A 26,040-nucleotide genomic window follows, 5' to 3' on the forward strand; every position below is an offset into this window, starting at 1 on the left:
CACAGTACCGAGGCTAGCGTCGACTTCCGGAGTGTTGCACTGTGGGTAGCTATCCCACAGTTCCCGCAGTCTCCGCTGCTCATTGGAATTCTGGGTTGAGATCCCAATGCTTGATGGGGCAAAAACATTGTCGCGGGTGGTTCTGGGTACATGTCATCAGGCCCTCCCTCCGGCCCTCCCTCTGTGAAAGCAATGGCAGACAATTGTTTCGCGCCTTTTTTCCTGAGTTACCTGTGCAGACGCCATACCACGGCAACCATGGAGCCCGCTCAGCTCACTGTCACCGTACGTCTCCTGGGTGCTGACAGACACGGTACTGCATTGCTACACAGCAGCAGCAACCCATTGCCTTGTAGCAGCAGACAGTACAACAGGCCTGAAAACCATCCTCATCATGTCCGAGGTCCTCCTGTCAACCTCGGTAAGGTCGGTCCGGAGCGCCTCGGCAGATATGGGTGCAGGGACTACATTAGGAGTGACTCGACCAGGTCATTCTCTTTAGTCCTGCAGGCAGCCCTATTGTACCATCTTCTGCCGGGCAGACACGGGATGTTGATGGCTAGCAGTCCTATTGCACTGACTGCTGCCAACCAAAGATGTGCAAGACCAATGGAGTGGATCAAAACAAGAAATAGACCAGATTTGTTTTGAATTCATTTGCTCCCCCCCATCCCCCCCCGTGAAGTCCTGCCTGAAATACCAGAGGGAGGGATAGCTTAATGGGTTTAGCACTGGCCTGCTAAACCCAGGGTTTTGAGTTCAATCCTTGACCGGGCCATTCTGTGTGACAGTTGTTTTTGTTTCTCCTTGATGTAAAGCCACCCCCTTTGTTGGTTTTAATTCCCTGTAAACCAACCCTGTAAGCCATGTCGTCAGTCGCCCCTCCCTCCATCAAAGCAACGGCAGACAATCATTCCGTGCCTTTTTTCCGTGCAGATGCCATACCACGGCAAGCATGGAGCCCGCTCAGCTCACTTTGGCAATTAGGAGCACATTAAACACCATGCGCATTATCCAGCAGTATATGCAGCACCAGAATCTGGCAAAGCGAAACCGGGCGAGTAGGCGACGCCAGCGCGGTGACGAGAGTGATGAGGACATGGACACAGACTTCTCTCAAAGCACGGTCCATGGCAATGCAGGCGTCATGGTGCTAATGGGGCAGGTTCATGCCATGGAACGCCGATTCTGGGCCTGGGAAACAAGCACAGACTGGTGGGACCTCATAGTGTTGCAGGTCTGGGAGGATTCCCAGTGGCTGCGAAACTTTCGCATGCCTAAGGGCACTTTCATGGAACTTTGTGACTTGCTTTCCCCTGCCCTGAAGCGCATGAATACCAAGATGAGAGCAGCCCTCACAGTTGAGAAGCAAGTGGCAATAGCCCTGTGGAAGCTTGCAACGCCAGACAGCTACTGGTCAGTCGGGAATCAATTTGGAGTGGGCAAATCTACTGTGGGGGCTGCTGTGATACAAGTAGCCCACGCAATCAAAGATCTGCTGATATCAAGGGTAGTGACCCTGGGAAATGAGCAGGTCATAGTGGATGGCTTTGCTGCAATGGATTCCCTAACTTTGGTGGGGCCATCGACAGAACCCATATCCCTATCTTGGCACCGGAGCACCAAGCCGCCGAGTACATAAACCGCAAGGGGTACTTTTCAATAGTGCTGTAAGCACTGGTGGATCACAAGGGATGTTTCACCAACATCAACGTGGGATGGCCAGGAAAGGTATATGATGCTCGCATCTTCAGGAACTCTGGTCTGTTTCAAAAGCTGCAGGAAGGGACTTTCTTCCCAGACCAGAAAATAACCATTGGGGATGTTGAAATGCCTATAGTTATGCTTGGGGACCCAGCCTACCCCTTAATGCCATGGCTCATGAAGCCATACACAGGCAGCCTGGACAGTAGTCAGGAGCTGTTCAACTACAGGCTGACCAAATGCAGAATGGTGGTAGAATGTGCATTTGGACAAAAAAAACGCGCTGGCGCAGTTTACGGACTCTGTTAGACCTCAGCGAAACCAATATTCCCACTGTTATTACTGCTTGCTGTGCGCTCCACAATATCTGTGAGAGTACGGGGGAGACGTTTATGGCGGGGTGGGAGGTGGAAGCAAATCGCCTGGCTGCTGGTTATGTGCAGCCAGACACCACGGCGGTTAAAAGAGCACAGGAGGGCGTGGTGCACATCAGAGAAGCTTTGAAAACCAGTTTCATGACTGGCCAGACTACTGGGTGAAAGTTCTGTTTGTTCCTCCTTGATGAAACCCCCCGTCGCCCTTGGTTCACTCTACTTCCCTGTAAGCTAAGCACCCTCTCCTCCTCCCTTCGAGCACCGCTTGCAGAGGCAATAAAGTCATTGTTGCTTCACATTCATGCATTCTTTATTCATTCATCACACAAATAGGAGGATAACTGCCAACGTAGCCCGGGAGGGGTGGTGGAGGAGAGAAGCACCGGGAGGGGTGGTGGAGGAGGGAAGGACAAGGCCACACAGCACTTTAAAAGTTTAAAACTTTAAAACTTATTGAATGCCAGCCTTCTGTTGCTTGGGCAATATTCTGGGGTGGAGTGGCTGGGTACCCGGAGGCCCCCCCCACCGCATTCTTGGGTTTCTGGGTGTGGAGGCTATGGAACTTGGGGAGGAGGGCAGTTGGTTACACAGGGGCTGTAGCGGCAGTCTGTGCTCCACCTGCCTTTCCTGCAGCTCAGCCATACGCTGGAGCCTATTAGTTTGATCCTCCAGCAGCCTCTTCATTGAATCCTGCCTCCCCTCATCATGCTGCTGCCACCTTTCAGCTTCAGCCCTCTCTTCAGCCCGCCACTTACTCTCTTCAGCCCGCCACCTCTCCTCCCGGTCATTTTGTGCTTTCCTGCACTCTGAGATTGTCTGCCTCCTCGCATTCGTCTGTGCTCTGTCAGTGTGGGAGGACAGCATGAGCTCAGAGAACATTTCATCACAAGTGCGTTTTTTTCACCTTCTAATCTTCACCAGCCTCTGGGAAAGAGAAGATCCTGTGATCCTTGAAACACATGCGGCTGGTGGAGAAAAAAAAGGGACAGTGGTATTTAAAAAGACACATTTTATAGAACAATGGGTACACTCTTTCACGGTAAACCTTGCTGTTAACATTACATACATAGCACTTGTGCTTTTGTTCCAAGGTCGCATTTTGCCTCCCCCCACCACGTGGCTAGCCCCTCTCCCCTCCCCATGGCTAACAGCGGGGAACATTTCTGTTCAGCCACAGGCAAACAGCCCAGCAGGAACGGGCACCTCTGAATGTCCCCTTAAGAAAAGTACCCTATTTCAACCAGGTGACCATGAATTATATCACTCTCCTGAGGACAACACAGAGAGATAAAGAACGGATGTTGTTTGAATGACAACAAACATACACTGCAATGCTTTGTTCTACATGATTCCCGAGTACTTGCTACTGGCCTGGTTTGGTAAAGTGTCCTACCATGGTGGATGGAATAAGGCTGCCCTCCCCAGAAACCTTTTGCAAAGGCTTTGGGAGTACATCCAGGAGAGCCGCAAATGCCAGGGCAAATTAATCATTAAACATGCTTGCTTTTAAACCATGTATACTATTTTAAAAGGTACACTCACCAGAGGTCCCTTCTCCACCTGGCAGGTCCAGGAGGCAGCCTTGGGTGGATTCGGGGGGTTCTAGCTCCAGGTCCAGGGTGAGAAACAGTTCCTGGCTGTTGTGAAAACCGGTTTCTCCGCTTGCTTGGTGTGAACTATCTACAACTTCTTCATCATCATCATCATCTTCCTCGTCCCCAAAACCTGATTCCGTGTTGCCTCCATCTCCATTGAAGGAGTCAAACAACACGGCTGGGATAGTGTGACTGAACCCCCTAAAATAGCATGCATCTCATCATAGAGGCGGCACGTTTGGGGCTTTGACCCGGAGCGGCCATTTGCCTCTCTGGTTTTCTGGTAGGCTTGCCTCAGCTCCTTAAGTTTCACGCGGCACTGATTCGGGTCCCTGTTATGGCCTCTGTCTTTCATGCCCTGGGAGATTTTGACAAAGGTTTTGGCATTTCGAAAATTGGAATGGAGTTCTGATAGCACGGATTCCTCTGCCCATACAGCGATCAGATTCCGTGCCTTCCATTTGGTCCATGCAGGAGCTCTTTTGCGATTCTGGGACTCCATCATGGTCACCTCTGCTGATGCGCTCTGCACTCACCTGCAGCTTGCCATGCTGGCCAAACAGGAAATTGAAATTCAAAAGTTTGCGGGCCTTTTCCTGTCTACCTGGCCAGTGCATCTGAGAGTGCTGTCCAGAGCGGTCACAATGGAGCACTCTGGGATAGCTCCCGGAGGCCAATACCGACGAATTGCGTCCACAGTACCCGAAATTCGACCCAGCAAGGCCGATTTCAGCGCTAGTCCCCTTGTCGGGGGTGCAGTAAGGAAATCGATTTTAAGAGCCCTTTAAGTCGAAAAAAAGGGGTTCGTCGTGTGGACTGGTGCAGGGTTAAATCGTTTTAACGCTGCTAAATTCAACCTCAACTCCTAGTGTAGACCAGGGCTTAGCGAGAACTGCTCAGCTGCCTAATCCTCTTTGCACAAAGTGGCACAAAAGGTCCTATGAATCTTAAAGCAGCAGGCATTGTTGCACTACACAATTTCAAATATGTGAAGAGACAGAATTGAAGAGAAAGAGACAGAGAGAACAAAAGCAACAAAAATATTCCTCTTCAATTTTCTCCTTTGATCTGAATATATTTCCCTGTTATTTTTATAGTCTATGTCTCCCGGGTACAGGCCACCAATCTAACACTCAGAAGAGTTTGTGCTAATCTAGACAGGAGAGAGAGAGAGAGAGAGAGAGAGAAAAGAACTGATGAGCAGTAACTGAGAGCAGGAGACACACATTTTGTCTTTTTCACAGCTGGGGACAGCAGAGTGGGTTAAAAGAAATCTAGAAGATGCCTTGCAGTGCTCAGCTAGCTAACAAATAACAAAAAGAAATGCACCAAAACATGGGGAAAACACAGATTCAGTGAAAGAATCCCATAAATTTACAATTCCAAACACTACTGTCTATATCATCCATAACAGACTCAAAGTCCAAATCCTAGTTGATATCGATCAGTATAGTTGATTGACACCAGCTGAGGATTGGCTCTTACAATTATATGAATACGGTACTTCTGAAATCTTGCAATAATGGTATTTCAAAATGGAATCTATGCAATGTAGAAGGCATATTAAAATGTTTTTCTCTATTTATTCTTTTTGCATTTGAACCATATTTATACAGCATCTCATAAGAAGAAAAGATTAAAGACGACTCCTTTGGTCCTCAGCTAATTGGTCCCAACTATAGTACATTTTATGCCACCTCATGCTGTAATTGGTTGCAAATCAGTCATTCTATATTAAATAAAGTATATCCAAAATGGAGTCATTTCTTTTGCAGTGCTACATTACACTATTATTCTCTAAGAAATTCTTGTTAAGATTCAGATTTATCTACTTATCATTCAGTTTTGAAAGATAAGCTGTTAAATAAGAACAGGGTGCAGTCTTCAACATTTTTCATGGACAGTAGCAAAAACATCTCCTTTTCTGTCTTCATTTTTCTTTTTAAGTTTCTACAGGCTTGAAAAATAGTTATGCACCATAAATATTTCTGTATGAGTCATTCACCTAAGTGAACAGCTGCCTGCTAGTTAGCCAAATGTTCTTCATTTTAAATCATACAGTTAAATGAACATCCCGCAACAGGCAGTAGAATGAAGTAGAGGAGCTTTTCTGCACACTTGAAATGGAGCAGACTTGCCATTAGTAGTAAACAGTAGAGGTCAGTAAACTGACCCAGTTCCCAGTGGCTATTACAAACAATCCTGAGGTTACAGGCTGAAAGACGCACAGTAATTCATAGTTCGGTAGGTGGTGAGACTGAACATGACAAATAAAACTGGCTCATGCAGGTGATACTGTTTTTGGTTAAATATGTGCACTGATACAACTTTAAGGATAACACCGGCTATGTCTACACAGCAAAGAAAAACTCATGGCTGGCCCATGCCAGCTGACTCAGACTTGCAGGGCTTGGGCTGAGTGGTTGTTTCATTGCTGTGTAGACTTCTGGGCTTCGGTTGGAGCCCAACCTCTGGAAATCTCCCACTGTACAGGGTGCTAGAGCTTGGGCAGCAGTCCGAGCCCAGAAGTCTACACAGCAATGGAACAGCCCTGCAGTTCAAGCCCCATGACCCCAAGTGGGCGGGCTCAGGTCAGCTGTGGGCTTTTCTTTGCTGTGTAGACATAGCCGCTGTTGTCCTTTGTTCTGATAACAATTATTTCATTATTGTCACATGAACAGTTAGATTAAAAAGTTGTTAGGAAAGATAAATCCAGTTAGGTTTATTTGAAAACAGATGGCCTTTTTATGTAAGGCTAATGATTTATATTGTTCATGAAATCTGATGTCAGGACCAACAACATGTGCTTTTCTTGAAGAAAAAAAGAATGCCTTCAGTGGATTTGAATGGGAATTTTGTTCAATGTAATAAAAAATATATTATATAGACTTGAGTTTCAAGCTAAAGTTAAGTGGTAGCCATTCCTAGAGGATACATTTAAAACAACAAAATCGCTGATCCATTCCCCCGCTAAGTGGCATGAGATGTGCCTGCCGGCTTTCTCTTCTTTCTCCTCCACTTACACTATATTGAACCTTTTGCTAGGCATTGTCATGATATCTCTGGCATGAAAGTGGATAATACTTTATGTGGATGACATTTGCATGGTCACAGGGTTAGCTGCACCTCTGCCCCCTTTTTGATCTCTCTGAGTGCATCCACCCAGTGTCAGGCCTCATGCCTTTACTTCTCCTGGGGTAGAATTCTGCAATTCCCCAACTTTAATGGGATGCCTACACTAGAAGCTAGGGTTATGACTCCCCATTTGAGGAGACATACTCACACTAGCTCTCATCGAGCTAGCATGATAAAAATAGTAGTGCAGTCAAAGTAGCACGGGCAACGGCGAGAGGGGCTAGCTGCCTGAATACTTACCCATGGGTTCCAGATGGGTTTGTACTTGCGGCTGCTAGCCCCTCCCAGTGCACACCACTGCCCATGCTACTGTGGCCACACTACTATTTTTAGCGGGCTAGCTAGAGCAACCATGATTGTGAGCTGGGAATCACACCCCCAGTTCCAAGTGAAAACACACCTTTAGACCGAGCCTTGCACTACAGAACCCTGTGTATCAAATGGGCTTACCCAACATGTCTAGCTGAGTTTGGGCACCTGTGGTCCTTCCTTCTATGAGTCTGTTGCCAGTGGTTAACACAGTGACCAAGCAGTCTTCTTGAAACCAGAGCAGTGATCCAAGAACCTTTTAATGCCAACTAGCAAGAGGGTTACAGGAATATCCAGATTCTGGTATGGATATTTTTGATCACCAAAAATGTTGTGTGAAGAGATGCTGGAACAATTTGTATAGTGGGGGTGCTCAGAACCATTGAATCAAACTGTAAACCCCATATATGATGGAAACCACTTCAAGCCAGGGGGTGCTACAGCACCCCCCCGCAACCCTAGTTCCAGCACCTATGGTCATGCGAGGTCCCAAATGAAAGCTGGTGTCACACTGGTTATAATTATTATTGTGAAATTTATGTACAGATACTACATAGGGAGTTATCTATATATACACTGAAAATATGTTCTGCGAGTCCGAATCAAGGTACTACTCACCAGCAGAGGTGAAAAACAGGTTTTCTGTCAGACAACAGATGTTTATTCACCTATCTCTTTGTGGGGATGTAAGCATTGTACGCTAACACAATGGATACCCATTTGCATACAAAGGCAAATGTTAACAAAGATATGGAATCAAGGGGAAAGGGGCACACAGGAAAAAACATGCCACAAGAGATCATCCTGTCTATGAGTAAAGACAGTGAAGTTCAGGGGTATTTCTGGAAAGCGAAGATGACAACTTGTCATCCTGCATCTAGGAAGTAAATGGACAATGCATTTACATTCATGAAAACAGGGTCCCAGACAACGTTGGTTGAAAATGCTAAAAAGGACTTTGGGTGAGAAGTTTCTTTTGACAGGAGGTTCACCTGTTACTTAAGTTTAGTCTCTAGAAAGCATATTATGATTTTGTTTTATATGTAAGCATTTGTTTCCAACATCCTTACTCACTATTTCCTGAATCTCTAGTCTTGGACGATAAACTTATTCTTGTTTTCACTATAAATATATCTCAGTGCTGTGGTGTTAAGCAAAGTGCTGGTCCTGAATTGAATCTTAGAAGCTGATGTGTATACTGTCCATTTGGGGACAACAAACCTCATAATTCTTTGAGTGTTCAGCAGATTAAGGGGCTGAACACTGCAGGGAACACCCTGAGACCTTGGCGGTTGGTGTGTGCCTATTGCTACCTTTATAGAGACACCAAGGTCTGGAGGAGGTCTAGAAGGTAGCGCTTGTGTTGGAGAGGTTGCTGGATTCAGGGAGCTGATCCCCAGTAAGGTCAGCCAAGGCTGTTTCATGCTAAGAACAGGTAATAGTGAGGTGACACACAACCCTGTGTATCCTAGGGAGTGTGACAAAAATATAGATTAATTTCAACAGTAGGAACAAAGAAAAAAATATTTTAAAACATCAAGCATGTCTATCTTACCCAAAGGGTTATACGGTCCTTTAACGGTAGCCTAAGCAGGTTGAGCTTCTTCTAACACTCCAGTGGGTGCCTGTGTCAGCCTGGACAGCTTCCCAATCTCTGGGGAGAGGGAGTGGGAGTCCTTCTACCCCAACCAGAATGCCTTTATTCTTGTCAGTTCCTGAGCTTTTGGCCTTTTGGACCAAGGCAGTGTGGTAAGACAGCTGGAGCTCGGAGGTAATATCTTCACAGCTAATAGTCAGGCACTGTCTCTTACAGCAACTCTTAAGTGTGCACCAAGAAGTGACTTATCTGGAGCCACTGTTTCCTTCCTGCCTGCTTTTTCCTTCTAGCACACTATTAAACTAAACCAACAGTAAACATCCTAAATACCTAGTCAATATATAGTATTCTAAATTATTACAGTGCTGCTCCACATCTATGGCAGACAAATCCTTCTTTGTGTACCTAAACAAATGGATTTCGACCTCACCTCTCAGAATTCCTGTTAGATATCTTGGTGTTTTTCTAGTCTGCTCTTCTGCCTTTGAATTATACACAGTAAAACTGTAATATGCAATTTTTATTTCACACACTATCAGAGCCATTAAATAGAGAGTTTCAGCTACCTCTAAATTTGACAAAGCTATTTAAACTTATAAACTTTCCATTATTACAGATGGATCTTCTTACTCATTATAATCACTATCCTATCCAGAGCGCCAAATGAGGATTATATTGCTGCCATTACCCTCCTCTGGAAGTGTAAATTACATTACTAGCTACTTCTTCTGCTGGAAAAAAAACGGCTTTCACTTCTATGAAAAGTACCACATGGTAGTTTAATTTCTATCACCATATATAACAGGCAAGGTTAATAATAATTTACATTTACAGGATACTTTTCATTGAAGGATTTCACAACAGTTTAAAAATGTTGAATTCCACAACATCTCTTTCAAATAGAGAATATAGAATTGGAGGTTTTTACTCCCCTATCTCATGGGGTGATTTCCATTTAACAACAACACTGAATTCCGGCATGACAGGTGGCAGTTTAAGGCTCCAGGATTGTATGAAAGCTAGTTTTCAGATTAGCAAATTGAAAAGTGAGAGTTTTAGGCTGCGATTGTCAAAGGAAGGCACCTTTGAAAGTCAGTAGGATTTGGGCACCTCACTCCCTTTCACTCCTCTTACAAAGTCACAACAGACCACAATGATATTTAAGCACCTAAAGATGCAGAAAGACTGATTTAAATGGTAACTTCCTTGGGTGCTTTCATAAATCCTATCTGCATCTTTAGGCATCTAAATATCCCTGTAAATATGGACCAATATGAATCAGTGGTAGTGTTGGGATAGAACCCTGGAGGCCTGACTTTAAGTCCTCTGCTTAAATTACTGGACTTCTGGGTTTTTCAATAAAAATCAAGCAGACTGAATTAACATAGAAAAATATATTCCCCTGTTGTCTTCTTCTCAGAACCTTTACTGCTATCAGTACTTCTACGTTTCAGTTGATAAACAAATTACAGTATTGACAGAGGTGAGAGATACCACACTTGGAAGCATTCTGATCTGATTTAATTAGGTTTCTAATCCTCTTTCTAATCCTAATGCACATTTTTTGTTCCATAAACTGGGAGGTGTATTTAAGCCATTCACAATTTATTGGGTCTATAATATTACTAAGATAGCAGTCTCCACTGAAAGTTATTCATAGAATAAATCACTGTCAAATGGGGATAGACCAAAGTGAAGGGCTTTAAACGTGAACTTGTCAACAGCATTTGCAATATTTTAATTTTTTTTAAACCAGTCTTCAATAAAGAAAGATTATCAGGTTGGCCACTTTTTTGTACCTGGTTTTGCAAAGATACAATATTCTGGTAATCATTTATATTTGTAATGTTGTTTTATATGTGACGATTAGAACAGTTGTTAGGAAATATTCTACATTATTTTAGAATAGTCACTGATATTCCTTCACTTTCTTCCATAAATCACCACCAGCCCAGAGCCATCTTTTTTCTGATGAGCTGAACCTCTGGCAGTAGTTTTTTTCATTTCCTTTATCAGTGCTTCAATCGTTGAGTCTTGGAGTTACAAACAATTAAACACTTCTGCTTTACTGATGGTTCATAAATTCAGTGTTCTATCTACATACCCACTTCCACAATACATTGAAATCTGGCCAAAAGGCAGCACAAGATTAAATCAATCAGAATGTTTTTCACTTTTGGAGCTTGATTTTCAAAGGAGCTGAGTTTCACAGCTCTCACTGACTTCAATTTGAATTGTGGGTTCTGGGCACCTATGAAAAAATAAAAATCAAGGTCATACTGGCTTTTCCACCCCTTAATGAGATGTGCATGACTACTCAAAGCTTCCGTTTCATGAAAGGAAATAACAGGAATGGATGGGCAAGAGACTTCTTGATCCAGTCTGTACTGCCACTCAGAATTAATCATTTTAAGGAACCTGGTTTGTAATACAGTCTTTTCATTCTTCCGTTTACAAAAATTGATAATATACTACAATGAATTTTGTCTCATCATGAAACAAGACACCATAAACTGAAACAGTATTTAGTACAATAATTCAGGTGCAGTATGAACAAAGAATTCATAGGACACAATTTGTTATTAAAACCTGCAGGTACCATCTGTTCATTCGAAAAATAAACTGCATCATTCACCTGATATGTCTCTCATCCTTGACAATACCCCTAATTCAACCGCAAGCCTCATGATTTTATAAGGGATATTTGTACTCCACCTTTTAAATACCCAAATTCCATTTCATTACCACGGGCTGTTGCAGGGGCTCCTACGTGAAAAGCTGACTCTTCCTATGTCAGGTCTTCTCCTGAAGTCAAGTGCGCATCTAATCAGCTTTCCACTTCCTGTTCTAGCTATAGCACACGCAAAGTGCTAATTAGACAAGCACGTCAAGAGCAGACCTGGTACAGGAATACCTGGGGAGAGTCCTCAGTGGTATCAGGTAAGGATTAAGTACTCAAGTTTTATTTGATTATGAAAAAGGGATTGATCTGGGCTAAAGAAGAGAGAGAGAGAGAGATAGAGAGAGAGAGAGAAGGTATTAGAAAAGAGAATGAAGAAAATGAGAGGGGGATGGAGAGAGGATTCCCGCAAGACATGATGGCTGGGGGGGGGGTGTTACTCCTGTGGGATTCTACACCAAAAACCTAAAAATTCTGCAAGAAAAAATTAAAAATTCTACAAAATTCTCCAAATTTTATTTATCAAAATAACATACAGTCTAATCACACCAGTTTCAATTATTTTGGTAATTTATTTCAAAATACCTGTCAGCAAATATGTCTGAAGCAATACAGACAAAAAAGATTCAGGAAATGTTTTTTTGACAAATAGATTCCTTACCAGGCACATTAATACAGAACTCTGAGTAATAATTCATTTAAACTACAATACAGAAATGTATTTCCTGTACCCCTCAGAAGCAGTGCAAAGGCTTGGGAGGAGCTGATGAAGGGGGAAGGAACCTGGGAATAAACCTGGAGGATTGTTGGGTGTGGGTGGGAGAAGTATGGAACAAATGTTTTTGGAGAGGGGGCATTGTTAGGGAGTTGGGAAGCCTCCCCCATGTAGACCCTAGCTGGCCCCTAGTCTCTCCCATTCAGTCAGGCACATCTGCCCCTGTACCCAAACATCCCTGCACCACCTTTCCCCTGTGTCCCTGCACCTCCACTGAGTCACCCCCTGCTCATCATCTCCATGTGGCCCTGTACCCCCATTCCTATTCAGCCCTTACCCCAGTCTGTCCCCCACACTATCTCTTCTGAACCCCAATCTGTGTGATCCCCCAGCAGCTCGTGTGCCCACTCTGCCTATCCCCCATCCATATCCCGTATCTCCTAACCTGGACCAGTGGGCAGGACGCTATGAGGAACAGAGCCGGCTAATGGCTGCTACTGCTGGTGAGCCAACTGCTCCGTGATCTGACACCACAGCAGCCCCTGGTGGGCAAAAGTTGTAACTGCAGCGCCTCTCCAGGGGAATGTATTTTCTGCGGAGAAAAAAAGAATCTGCAGGGGACATGAATTCTGTACGTGCGCAGTGGCACAGAATTCCCCCAGGAACAGGGTGTAGTAAAGTATCAAAAGTGACTGAAAGTGATCGTGTTTATTTTTCAACCCCAAAAGTCAATCTGATTAATTCTTAGGATGGATTTAAAGTCCTGTCACAACCATGCAAAATAACGGGTGTAGTATTGAGAAGGAGGGAGATTTTCTGGCCAATGGGAAGCAAAGCAGGCTAGGATAAAGTCCCACATCATATATGCTCCTCATAATCCTCTGACTGGACAAATGATAAACACAAGATGAAGCACCTTATCCCCTTGCTGTCAGTTCCTGACACTTCCCTCAGGTTGGGTAGTTCCTGTCAGGAGACTGGACTGCAGATAGCAAAAGAACTGGAATGGAATCTCAGAGATACAGGCCCAGCACCCAAGATGAGGCAAGCAGGCATTATGAGGCCATTGGCTTATTGGGAAGCGGATGTTCTGACACTCACATTGTGCCGGATTCAGAGCTCACTGAAGATAATGAAAATACTTAAATCGGCTTTCGATCAGGCCCATTTTGTATGTGGAGTGTGGCTATAGAGTTGTGATGGTCTCACTCCCTTTGGAGGAAGAAGAGAGTGGGAGCAGCAGCTGGAAGGAAAGTGGGACACCAGAAACTGTGATTCAAGGTGATTCTGTAGAAAGGACACAAAGATAACTAGATCTGTCCTCTTTATCTTCAGGAAAGGAGTCCCAAACTGAATCTAAGTCACCTTGAACTTCTGTGTACAAGTTACTTAGAGAGACATGCAGCCCAAAACAAATAAATCAGTCAAGAGATTTGAAAATAAATCCTTGCCGGTGTGAAATGAAGGTTTATTTTTAGTTCCAGACTGGGATATAAAACGGAGAAGATACTATAATATAATGTTGCAATGCTATAGGTAAAATTAAGACAGTCATGCAGTACATTTTACTGAGGTCTGAATTTCAGTCAAAAGTCTGCACATAGTTGTTTGCTTATCTGACCTAATTTACAGATGACTATATAGTGTTCTGTGTGCACAAAGCCACAGAAATGCACACGGACTTTCAATCTGAAAATCAAACTTGAACGTGCAATAAATTACAAAAATAAAGTTAAAAGTTCATAAAGTTGTAGACATTTGCTTTAAATTTCATCATTACATTTGTGTTTCAGTTTCCTAATACCTAAATCACTTTTTAAAATGGAATTTACGATTTTATTTTCAATGAGACTCGGCTCCTAAGTACTGAAGTCATTTAAATAGTCATTGGGCCAAAGAGAAAGATAGATACTGACTCAATAATCCTGTGGTCAGAGCACTTGAAAAGGGGATTTTGGATTCTAAATAATTTAGTAGATTTAGAAAATGTTACCCTGTATCAACAATCTTTTTTGCATTACTTTTTTTTTTATCTCTGCATGTAATGATTGTTTTTGCTTGTTCCCAAATGCTATATGAGCAAAGACATAGAAGATGAAAAAGGCCAATTAGTGGTGGTCATTTAGTCAATCTATCTACTGGTGCAGGTTTTGACCTACTGTACACTTTATAGTATATTGTCCAGTCTAGTGTTTGATGAGAAACAAGGGGACTTCAGCCATTTCTTACAGCAGATTATTCCACAGTCTAATAAATTTCAATATCAAGAAGATTCTTTTGATATTCAGCCTAAATTTTCCCTGTATTAGTGCCACCATATTATTCTTTACAATTCCCTCTCCCCTATCTTATTCCATCCTAAATAGTTCAGCACTTGTTATTTATGAAGTTCAGAAGTCCCAAACCCATGAATAATATAAACAGCTTGTCACTGAGTCTTATAAATGAAAAAACAAAACAAAAATAAAAACAAAAAAACCCTGTGTCAGAGCAGAAATATCTAGTACCTTTCAAATGCCACATTTGGCTGTGCCTTGCCAAATTGTCCTCATGACCTGTTTAAACCCTAAGAATTCTTCCTCAGATTGGCAGGATTCAGTACGAGTATAAGAAGGCTGTAATATTAAGACTTCATTGACAGCCATGTTGGCCCTGAGGCTGTTACAGCTGTACACACATTACTTACTCTCTATTGAAATCAATATCAATATGCTATTATTAGTGATGCACAAATGTGAACTGAAAATATCTGAAAATGATCAGTATTTGAGTGAAGTTCTTCAAAGTAAATTCCTATTAAATTCCTAGCTTTAATATTTCTGCATAGATTTTGTGCTAAATGCATATACCTGCCAAATATCAGGCAGATGCTTAAAAAAAAAAAGAAGAGGCACAAGTAGAAGAAAAATCTTGTTCAGCCCACGAGAACAAAGATCTCACACAAACACCCATGCCTGGGAGCAGATTCTTTTCTCTCCACCCCCACCTATTGATACAGGTGGTGCAATCATAGGCTTATATCTAATATCGACCGTCACTGTGACATCTGAAACCCAGGATGACCTCTTAAAATAATTATATTGGGGATAACCGCCTGGAATGAAAAGTGTTCAAGAGCTGATCTCCCAGTGTTCTGTTCTTTTAATGCTAAAACTGCATTGACCAAACGTGTTTCACAAAAGACACGAGGCAGAGATTCAGGAATAATTCACAGGAACTTTGTCGCAGCAAAGAAGATTTAGAAAAAAAATTCAGAAGACTGAGTAAGATTTGATATTTAATGTCACCATACTATTTCAGACATGACAAACCCGTAGAAAAAACACAGAAATGGAGCTTGTTTTTGGCTTAATTGGCTTGTGAGTTGCTTGTTGGTTAGTTTTTGGCTTGTAGCTTGTTGCTTCTTTCTTTTGATCGGCTCCCAGCAAGCGGGAGCAAGGGGGGGCAAGCAGGGAGAAGGAGGGGGGACAGTCAGAGGTGCACAGTGGGCCCACCGCAGTCCCAGACTGCACGCCGGGGGGATCTAGTCACATAAAGTGTTGGGGTTCTTAGGGATTGGCTTGTTTTGGCCTTGTTTTGAAATGTGACTAGCTTGATTTTTGCCTTATTGTGAAAGTCGGGGTGCTTATTTACCTCGTGAAAGTTGGCAACTGTGTACTATTTTTGACTCTACTAAAATAGGTGAAGTAGCCTTAAATTTTACACTCTAACATTACTCGAGATGCTAGATAGCTGAAGAAAACCACTCCAAATCTATGAGCAAGTGTTCATGAACAGCAATTTCTAGGGCTATCTGAAAACAACGGCTACAATGTAAAATCATGACAGCGTTGAGCTGTAATTTTGTGATCACTACTACTGATTGGCTATGAATTGTTCACACAGCTAATTCATGTGAACCCATCCTGTAATGTTTGTAACTCTTTCCTCCCTGATTGATTGTTTCAACCACCTGTTATGTCTTGTATTTTAGATTGTAAGCTCTTTGGGGCACGGACTGTCATTTATTGTATGTTCATACAGTATGAACTTCAATGGGAGCCCAGCCTTGTTGAGAGCTTTAGGCACCACTGCAATCTAAATTAGAAATAATTTTAACAATGACAGACACCACAGTGACTAGAAATATAGCCTTCTCCTTAGAAACTCTGGAATATGGCCAGAAGCACATGATTAAATTGTCCTTTCTTGTTTTGAGGTTTTGGGTTTTATTGGGAGTTTTGAGGAATGTATCACTGAATGCAAAAAATGTATGTTTTAGATTATTCAGAACATCACATTTTGCAAACTTAATCCCAGGTGAAAGCAAATAATACTGTATCACCTAGTACATTCAAAGTATTGGCAGCTACTTCATTAAAATACATTGCTGTAGTTTTCAGTGCATGGATTTTCCACAGGATTTAAAGAATGAAAGTGAAAAATCCATTATAAGTACATAGAAACACACAATATGATTTATGAACCTGTTCCCAAGAATCTGGAAGAACAACAATAAAGTGAAGGGAGGAGAGGGAAAGAGGAAGTTCTAGGATAAATTGAGGTCACCATCATACCTGTCAATCGAGAAGAGAGCAAGGGAGCAGTTTGCCAGAGAACGCAGCACATACAGTAACAAGCAAGCTTGCGAGTCACATCAGGAAAAAACATGAGTCATTCATAAGGGTTTCATATCTCCCTTCATTATAGATATGTGATGTGACATTAAATGATTAGAAAGATCAGATTGTCAGCTTTCATCAGCAGACACTTAAATAGGTCAATCAGAAGGAGCTTTTGAAGTAATCATGTTGTAAATGAGATGGGGCGAGTCTGATATAAATAAATAAATAAAATTACTGGTGCGATGGGAGAGAAGAGGAGGGAAAGTCCTTCGTCACAAATCCTCTCTGGACAAGGTCTGAGGATTAACACTTTCAGCAGACAAGAAAAATCTCTTCAAGAGAGAGACGGCAGCAGAGGGATACAGATGAGCACAAGAATAAGAAGAGTCTGGAGCTCCTTAGTTCTACTTGTGACCCCCATTGACCACTTGCGGCTTTCAGGTCTGTCACTGAGTTTCCTTGTGTCTTCGGGCAACTCACTTAAGCCAACATTTTCAAAAGTGTCCACTAATGTTATGCGCCTCAATTTTTGGTTCGCAATTTATGAAACCCAGAGCCTCCTGTGGGAACTGAGAGTGGATACTTTTGACAATTTGGCCTTAACCTCTATTGATTCTCTTATTTTTGCCTTCTTTAAAACTGAGATACTAACACTTCAAGTGGTTTTATGAGGATCAACTAGTTACAGTTGTGAAGCACCTTAAAGAGGGAAAATACTATTCAAAAAGCTAAAACACTGGTATGGATAGTCTGTAAGGCAAATTTAGTTGGGATAGAAAGGAAAAACCTAATAGAAATCATTGGCATGGGATATCAGGCATGACTATAATTGCCCTATCATTTAATTTCATCCTTCAAGTAGAATCCCTTTATAAATTCTCTTTCTTTATTTATCAGATATTGTGTTTCATGTTTTATGATTTGTTAATTAAACCTACTGCGTTCAACAAGGCTACTCACATACCTAAAAGTTATGTGTTTAAATTCTTTGGTGTGTTGCTGCATCAGGGCCTAACAGAGCATAACCCTCCCTAAAATGTCCTTCAATTATATTTATTTGAATGAGCAAATACTTGTGCTTAGTCCTACTATTTATAAACAGTATAATCCATGTGGCTTCCTATCAGCACTTTCAAATGAATCATTCATGCATTCAGGAATTTGGTTTTTTTCTGCAATTGGTGTCTGCCCATGTTTTTAATTAGGCTGTACTGTTTGGTCTCATTCTTGCACACATTTTAGGGTGCTTATAAACTTTATTTCTAATGATTAAACAAACCATCAGGAACACTATTCTCCTTGAAATATTCATTTTGATGAAATGTCATTCCATCTCAATGCTCATGGCTCTAATTAAATACTTTTTTGAAGGAACTGCAATATTTTTGTTTACCTACGATGCTTACTGTAGCTGCATCCGCTCTCGATATTAAAAGATGATCAAACGGTCACCACAGCTGCATTTCTGGTTCCATTCTTCCCTGGAATGGAAACTTTAAATTAACTGAAACGAATTGCATTTAGCCATAACCACCACTTTGGCAATTTCCCTTCCACACAAAAAGAAAATTCAGGTAGCATGTACTATTTAAATCCTGTATGCTCATTTCACTCTTTCCAAAAGATGTCTAGACCAGTGGTTCCCAAACGTGTTCCGCCGCTTGTGCAGGGAAAGCCCCTGACAGGCCAGGCCAGTTTGTTTACCTGCCGCGTCCGCAGGTTCGGCCGATCGTGGCTCCCAGTGGCCGCAGTTCGCTGCTCCAGGCCAAATGGAGCTGCTGGAAGTGGTGCGGGCCGAGGGACATATTGGTAGGTAAACAAACTGGCCCGGCCCGCCAGGGGCTTTCCCCGCACAAGCGGCGGAACAAGTTTGGGAACCACTGGTCTAGGGGCATTCCTCAGACAACAGAATAGTAGTTTTAATGAGAGAACTCTATGCAAGACTGCTAATCTCTCTGATAAAAAAAGATAAGCACCTTTATAAAGAGAATGAAAGGATTTTTTTTGTCAAAATCTGAGTAACAGGCTTTTAAATTTGGTCCAAGTGACATGAGAGAGAAAAAATGTGCTATATCACTTACTCATTCCTCTGACAAGGCAGTATTGTTCCCTAAAAAGAATATTCTTGAGTATTTTGCCAAATTCAGTTCTTATAATTGATGTGGATAGTAGGAATTTGGAGATTATTCTAGACCCAAAATAATTTCCAAATATCAGGAACATTTACCCAATATTCAACCTAGATTTTCTTTGCTTATTTTCATCCCCTCTTAATATCCCTGTGCATCCCAAACAAGTATTCTAACTCCCTAGGATTTATATCCTTCAAATACTGTCAGTCAGTTATCATAAACCACTCTAATCCTATCTATCTGGTGATTATATAGACCTCATCATGGTAGTAGCAGAGTGCCCCACAAACGTGAATATATTTATCTTTACAACCACATGGTGAGGCAGGGAAGTATTATTATCCTCATTTCATATCCAGAGGACTGAAGAAAAAAAAGAGATTAAGTGACTTGCCCAAGGTCACACAGGAAATCAATTGTAAAGCAAGGAATGGAACTAAGGTCTCCTTGACTACAAGATCATCCTTTCTCTCATTAGCCCTCCCATAGTTCTATTTAGTTCTCTCAATGACTAGATCCATTTAATCACTTTTGTTGCTCTTCTCTGAATTCCATCCAACTTCTTGATATCTTTCTGACACTAAGCTGCCCAGGACTAAATACAAGATGCATGTTGGTTTCATGAATACAACATATGGAAAAACACATGCACTGTTACAGTTGCACAAAGCATGGACTCTGTGTACCTTTGCTCTTTTGGCTGTGATTGTGTGGGTTTTGATAATGCTGCATCAAAGCAGTGCTGAGCAGAGCAGACAGTTAAGAGTGGCAGGAGAAAGCAGGGAAACAGCATGGCTTTTAATTTGTATAGCAGGTCTGCTTACCCAAGGCAAGTTTCCTTAAAAAGATCTCCCCCTATCCCCCGCAAAATGTTCACCACATCGTTGAAAAACAATATATAGTGCTTATGATGAATATATAGAAACTAGAAGTTTGACAGAATCTACTGAAAGAGCTTTGCTGAAGGTGAGGTATTCTAGCTTACTTTTATTGTGTGCATCATCACCCACACAAACGGATAGATGAATAATTCCCGCGTGGAAAAGTGGTGCTGACGTATGGTTTTCACACGCATAGATATCACCAACAATTGTCTGGATCAGAATAAAAAAAGAATGCTGTCAACAGCTGAATTTGGAGATATATTAATTTTGAGATAAATAATTCTAATTGAGAGTCATCCGCACCAAGACATGAATAATCGCTTGGCAGTATGGAATGTTCTAGTTTGCCATTCTAATGTATTACCGTTCTAATCTAGAACATCACTGCAATTGTACAACAGTAGTACAAAAGGAGAAATGACTTTAAAAAGGTGTGACAAAGAAGAACATTTTCAACATAGTTTTCAAACTCCTCTTCATAACATACAGGAGTTACTGTCTACAAACAGTTCCTCACACAGCATACTAAAATCAAGTTATGTCCAGTGTTCAGTCAGAAGATGCTTAACCTTATAATCCAAAAGTCAGTTTTGTAACAATACTTGCTCAGTAAACAATCCAACAGATGCAGCATGTGCAAAACTACTTCACAGGCGATTTAGATACTGCTGGACATGAGAGGCAAACAGCTGCTGATCCCCCTCTCCATGAACCAACTCACACTATGCTTATGAAAAAATATGGAATTAAAGAAAATCTTACCCAAATCTTTTCAGAGGGGACACCAAGTGCATCTTAAAGAGAATGAGAAAGTAACAGGAGCAAAATTTTGCTTCTTGATGTACAGATATAGAAATGGATAGAATAGTCCGGAATCACTACACTGTTATTCCAGTTTTATGTCGGGGCACTTCATTGATTTCAAATGAGTGATGCTGATGTAAAACTGGAGTACTGGGGCGGTGAATAAAACCCAGTACTTTTGTGGAGCTCTTGATGGAACTCTGTAATAATTAAATTTTATATATAAAAAAACAAAAAAAATTGGAGCATTACGTAAGAGCTGATGGGTTAACATATTCTAATAGCAACACTATTTCAGGTTGTATATTATGTATGTATTTTAAAGCACTGTCATTTGTACCTAGGCATTTTTATTTTTATAAATCAAAAAGAAATAAAATATTTAGGAGGCAGAGCTGTCTTCTTAATTTCTCCTAATACTAACATTCTACTGTCTGAGTCACCTACTAGGACATGGGGGGAGAGAGGGAGGAAGATATGTGTGGGCATGAGAATGGTTACTTCTTTACTTACTTTGGATTCAGTGTGGGAGGGTTTGGAGTTTTTCCTGCTCTTTTATTGTACCTGTGTTTCTCAGAGCATGCCTATGGACCAATGCTGTTTTGCCAAGAGGTTTAACATTTTGATTGGATTATTCAGTGTATAAGGCTATGATATTAAATTGTACTCCCATCTGTTTTTAGATTTGTGCTGTTCTTTTCTGTTAATTTCCTTTTGACCATTAGGTGTCTTTCACTTTTATTAATGGTTCATTGCATTTGTGTACCCTCCTCGGTCTCTTAAGCGCAAAGATACTATGCTTACCCTTATCACTCTACTTTGAGTGAGTTTACTAATGGGTATCTACTACATATGCATTTTTAATGCTCCTAACACTACAGTACCTAAGCCTCTGTATAAATCTTTTATTCTTATGTGAAACATTGTAGGTCAGAGATTTTACTGATTTCGTGTTAGTTAAACCAATATAACTTTCATGTGTAGACAAGATCTAAATCATTTTCAAAATTAGAGTGGCCCTCAAATGTAGGGAAGGGGGCAGTGACAGAATTTTATCTAGCACATTACCAAGGCTGATTTCTTTTTTTTTCATTTTTTAACTTCCACACTCCTAACCAAGAGTAAAGTAAAATATACAAAACATAATAACACACAGGCTTTCAGTACATCAGATTAAGGCAACCATCTTGTTAGTGGAGGGGGAATGGAGAGAGGTGATGGTGGGCCCCACTGAGGTGGAAAGATACAGACAAGAATAGATTAGAAGGATATCTCAGAGTTGGGTTTTTGAATGATCAAATATCCTTTCCATTCTAAATAATAAAGTTAAATTTATGCAAGGTTAACTTTATCCTGCTTATCTTGCTTCCATCTTGTTCCTTCACGGACTTCACCTATTTTGGTGGCAGCCTGACAGATAATGGTAGAACACCCTCTCTTACATTATCTGGCAGCATGGTCCATGGACAGAACACTGAATTGGAATTCGAGAAACAGTGATTCATTCCTAGCTCTACTACTGACTCACTGTATGACTTTGAGCAAGTCCCTTGTCTTGCCTCAGTTTCCTCATCTTTAATATTGAGATAATAATGCTTACCCAACCATATAAAGTGCTATTATTTCATGTTATTTCTTCTTCTTCTTCTTTATTATTATTGACCTTGCTTGTTCTCCTCCAAACATTTCAATATATAATTTTTTTTATTTCAGAGGTTTTAAGGGGAATATTTGATTGGGAATAAAATTCCATTGCGTATATGTGCTGTCAAATGACCAATGGACCCATCAGAAGCACTGTGCAGAAAAACATTTTAAAATTGCTAAAAAAAAGTATTTTAAAGTGAGCTAAAACTCATGAGTTAAGTTATTTTTGTGATGTATTCTACACATGAAATGGCTAATTAGCCCTCCATAGTTAACAGCCTCCTGCCTGCAGAAGTCTAATTAGCAGATGACAGTATGCTCTGCTATAATGTTTTTCTTTATTTTATTGGTTGAATAAGTTGTCATTCAGTGTCCTGGTAAGAGTGTGTAGGTGGAGTTCTCTGAAAACTGATCCCAGCTGGAATTAGCTTTCATAGCTGTTCACATAGTTGAATCAAGCTCTTAATAATATGCAGCTGATGGTTTTCCAATTCATTTCAGCACTTTTAATAACTTTCCTCAAAACACAACGCTGTAAACCAAAAACATTTAGCAAGCTACAATTTTAAGTACACATCACCGCAGGGAGGCTCTCCCAAGCCAGTTGTCTCCCAAAACTTAAATTCAAATACCCATCCATTGTCTAGCAAGGCAGAGACAATAGAGGATCATTAAAGTTAATGAGAAGACATTGAATCTGAAAAGAACACCCCAGTCTTGGAAAACTGAAAAAGGAGGGAGTTTCCCCTCCTCAGAATGGCCATGAGTCATAAGAAAGAAAGAAAGAAAGAAAGAAAGAAAGAAAGAAAGAAAGAAAGAAAGAAAGAAAGAAAGAAAGAAAGAAAGAAAGAAAGAAAGAAAGAAAGAAAGAAAGAAAGAAAGAAAATCTGTTAAAAAGGCTTGGATCTGGGGCTTTTTAATCCATAAATGGAAGGCCATCATCTAAGCGGGATCACACATATCCCTGGATGCTAACTCACCACCAGCAAAAAAAATTAGAGTTGGGTTTTTTCAAAATGGAAACCCCAAATCTGGACTCATAACACTGTTCTTGGTTCTTTCTCCTTATACCCAAACTCAGAAAAGATTCTAGAAAAGATTCAGATATTGAAGTAAATCTGCATGATAGATTAAATATGCTTGATACTATCACTTTTGTTTTATGAACCAAGAGTGACAGACACAGTGATAGTCGGGTCTTGCTCAGGCCTAGCAGAATAAGACGTCAACGGCTTAGTGCTCAGGCCCCACATGCCAGTACCTCAGAGGAAGATGAAAAGTTACCTTTACTCTGCGTAACTCCTTCTCAATGACTTACTCAAAGGGGATAGAGAGAAAGTCTGCTCCTCTGACAGGTGCCCCTCCCAGTGCCTCAGGTAGGAGGTTAAGAACATCACCTGTAGCTCCCAACAACCTATTTCCCAGGACCCAGCAAACAAAAGATGGAAGGAATGAAAACAAAGGTGGAAGATCAAGACATCGTGGGCGGAGAAGGGATGAAACCAGGGTGGGATACACAGAAATACCAGAGTAGTAGGAAATTAAAACACATGGGAGTAAATATGAAGGAAGGGGCAACACTGGGGAAGAGGAGGTGATGGGGAAAGGAGTAATAGTAGCAGGACAAAAGAAATAGAGACAAGGGTGGATAAGGAATGGGGAAAGAGGTAGAAGTGGCACAAGAGAAAGGGTTGATACACTTCATTAATCTCATTGTCCTAGGAGCAGAACAGGAATTATCAGAAGGGGAAAAGAGATGATCAGTTTAGCGTGATAATGTGGCAAATGATCAAGGGAAATTTGGAAAGTGTAAAACAGATATTATCAGAGATCACAAATTCTGAAGCAAAATCATGAGTAGTTTTAGTTGTCACTGGAAAGGCAAAAGTAAAACAACTGAGGGTTTTGCCAAAACCAAAGCTCACCTGCCCAAGCCCAACTCTTACAAAATTACAGTATTCCATACTGACAATATTCACATACTTTTACTGACAATTTCAAAACAAAAAGGGCCACCTGAAAAACTACTCAGAGCTTGGAAATAACCATTCAAAGGCCATTTGAGATTTATTACAATTCTCTTTCTAGTCAATTTGTATAGCATCTATTATTTTCATTATCAATGGTCTTTCCACTGAATTCAGTGGGTTTTGGATCGGGCCTTCTCTGGAGACAGCTGCCTAACTGGGCGTAGGAGAAGGGTTCATGACCCAAGGAAAGGAAAATTATCCTATAAATCTTGTTTTTCGCCCTCCAGTGCTTGGTGAGTTCTGTGCCTAAGATTAACATAGGCATAAATAAACTCTGATTGCAAAGCAGTAGCTGTGCACTTAGCACAGGAAGATTTTTCAGTTCATCTATCATTTCCTATTTACGGCAGCCCACCATCAATCTTAAAAGGATGCAGGGCTTCAGTCACAGGTGTTTCCTTGGGTTGGGAGGACCCCACTGGGAAGCAGAGAGAGTTCTTGCTTGCTCCTCAGTCTCTCCCCACAACTTGTATAAAGAGTAAGTGTGAGCAAGCTATGCTGAACCTCTCTCCTTGTGAATCCCGGACGGCCAAGAGTTTGCAGCTCACCGATGGCTAGGACTCATTTCATCCCCAAATGTACACAACTGGAAAAGACATCTGAGGTTAGGGCAATATGAGGCACCATAGTACTTTCCTCCCTGGCTTTCATCTCCCAGTTGCTATACCTGATCCTAATGCTTCTAGACTAGGTAGGTGGATCCTGTTAGCATAAATAGGGCAGTTGTTGGTGATGTGTCACATGCTTTGTATCTCACACTACCAGTATTTTATATTTTAAATTGTTCAAATTTTATTCCAAGTGGCTTGAATGTGAGTGCTGTCAGATCTGCGTATAATCCAGCACAGCATTTGTCCCAGTACAGAATATCTTTAGAGACGTACATCCATTATTAGGAACACTATACATCGGGGTAGGAACATCCTGTCAGTCCAACATGGGGAATTTTCTCCATATCCTAACATACAGATATGCCAAATGAAAGATTGCAGTTTCAGTGTTCTGAATCTTCTGTTGCTTAGTACAGTTTATAGCTTTCTGTATAAATCAATGGTCTTGGTACAACTGAGGTGAGGGAAAGCAAAGGTGACTTTAGACCTTTACTCCCTGCCTCTGCTCCCACTCCACGATGCAGGCCATGAGCTCTAAATTGCACCAGATAGTCATGAACCCAACAAGAATATGATACAAACCAAGGATTGCAACAGCACTGTGGCTTTGCTGCCCTCCCCCAACATGCATCCTGTATGGGAGCTGGGATTAGGAGAGGGAGTGACCTACATGTGACTTTGCTGGCTCTAGTCCACTTGGGGATTCCCCAATGCTAAAGAAAACCCCAACCAGACAGTTACACCTGTTTTATGCTGCTAGATTGATACAAAGCAAGAGATTAAGGCTCTGGACTTTTGTGCAGGGTAAGTAGGGTACTGAAAGAACAAAACAATTCAGTTCCAATTTACATAGACTGGAATCATAGTCTTTAAAGACACTTTTTTCTTGCTTTTAGGCTCATGCTGATTTTGCTTGAGTTGCAAACAGCATGGCAAGAAAATAACTCAAACAACATTCTTGGAGAGTCAACTGGCTGCATTCTTATTTATCGCAATAAAAAAAGTCATTTCACTCTCAGAGAAACAAATTGAGATACTCTGGAGAGCAACACTGGAAAATGGAATAAAATAGGAAGAAACTGAGGAAAAAGAAGTGAGGTGCACATTATAAAATCTCCAGTAGCTACCTTCACTTTTCTATAAGTGGTATGTTATGGCCTCATCACACTGGATAGTTTCATAAACACCACACATCACTTGAATTGGCATAGGCAGATAA

The 26,040-nt window shown here is 41.4% G+C and overlaps 1 protein-coding gene across 7 annotated transcripts in view; it reads right to left on the bottom strand.

Annotated features, from left to right (window-relative positions):
- DLGAP1 (DLG associated protein 1) overlaps nt 1-26,040 on the bottom strand; it is a 634,214-nt gene that overhangs the window by 301,719 nt on the left and 306,455 nt on the right. Inside the window, exons 1-2 of one of the 7 annotated variants that reach the window (XM_078851565.1) lie at nt 19,831-19,920; nt 18,107-18,194 (exon numbers count right to left, since the gene is read on the bottom strand). The exons of 4 other annotated variants lie outside the window; for them this stretch is intronic. The gene's annotated coding sequence lies outside the window, so the exon portion shown is untranslated. Of the gene's footprint in view, nt 1-18,106; nt 18,195-19,830; nt 19,921-26,040 lie in introns of those variants that run through there. 2 more of the 7 variants (XM_078851563.1, XM_073331533.2) reach the window with 2 other exon arrangements.

The sequence above is a fragment of the Lepidochelys kempii genome, chromosome 2 (assembly GCF_965140285.1).
Source record: "Lepidochelys kempii isolate rLepKem1 chromosome 2, rLepKem1.hap1, whole genome shotgun sequence".
NCBI classification, from domain to species: Eukaryota; Metazoa; Chordata; order Testudines; family Cheloniidae; genus Lepidochelys; species Lepidochelys kempii.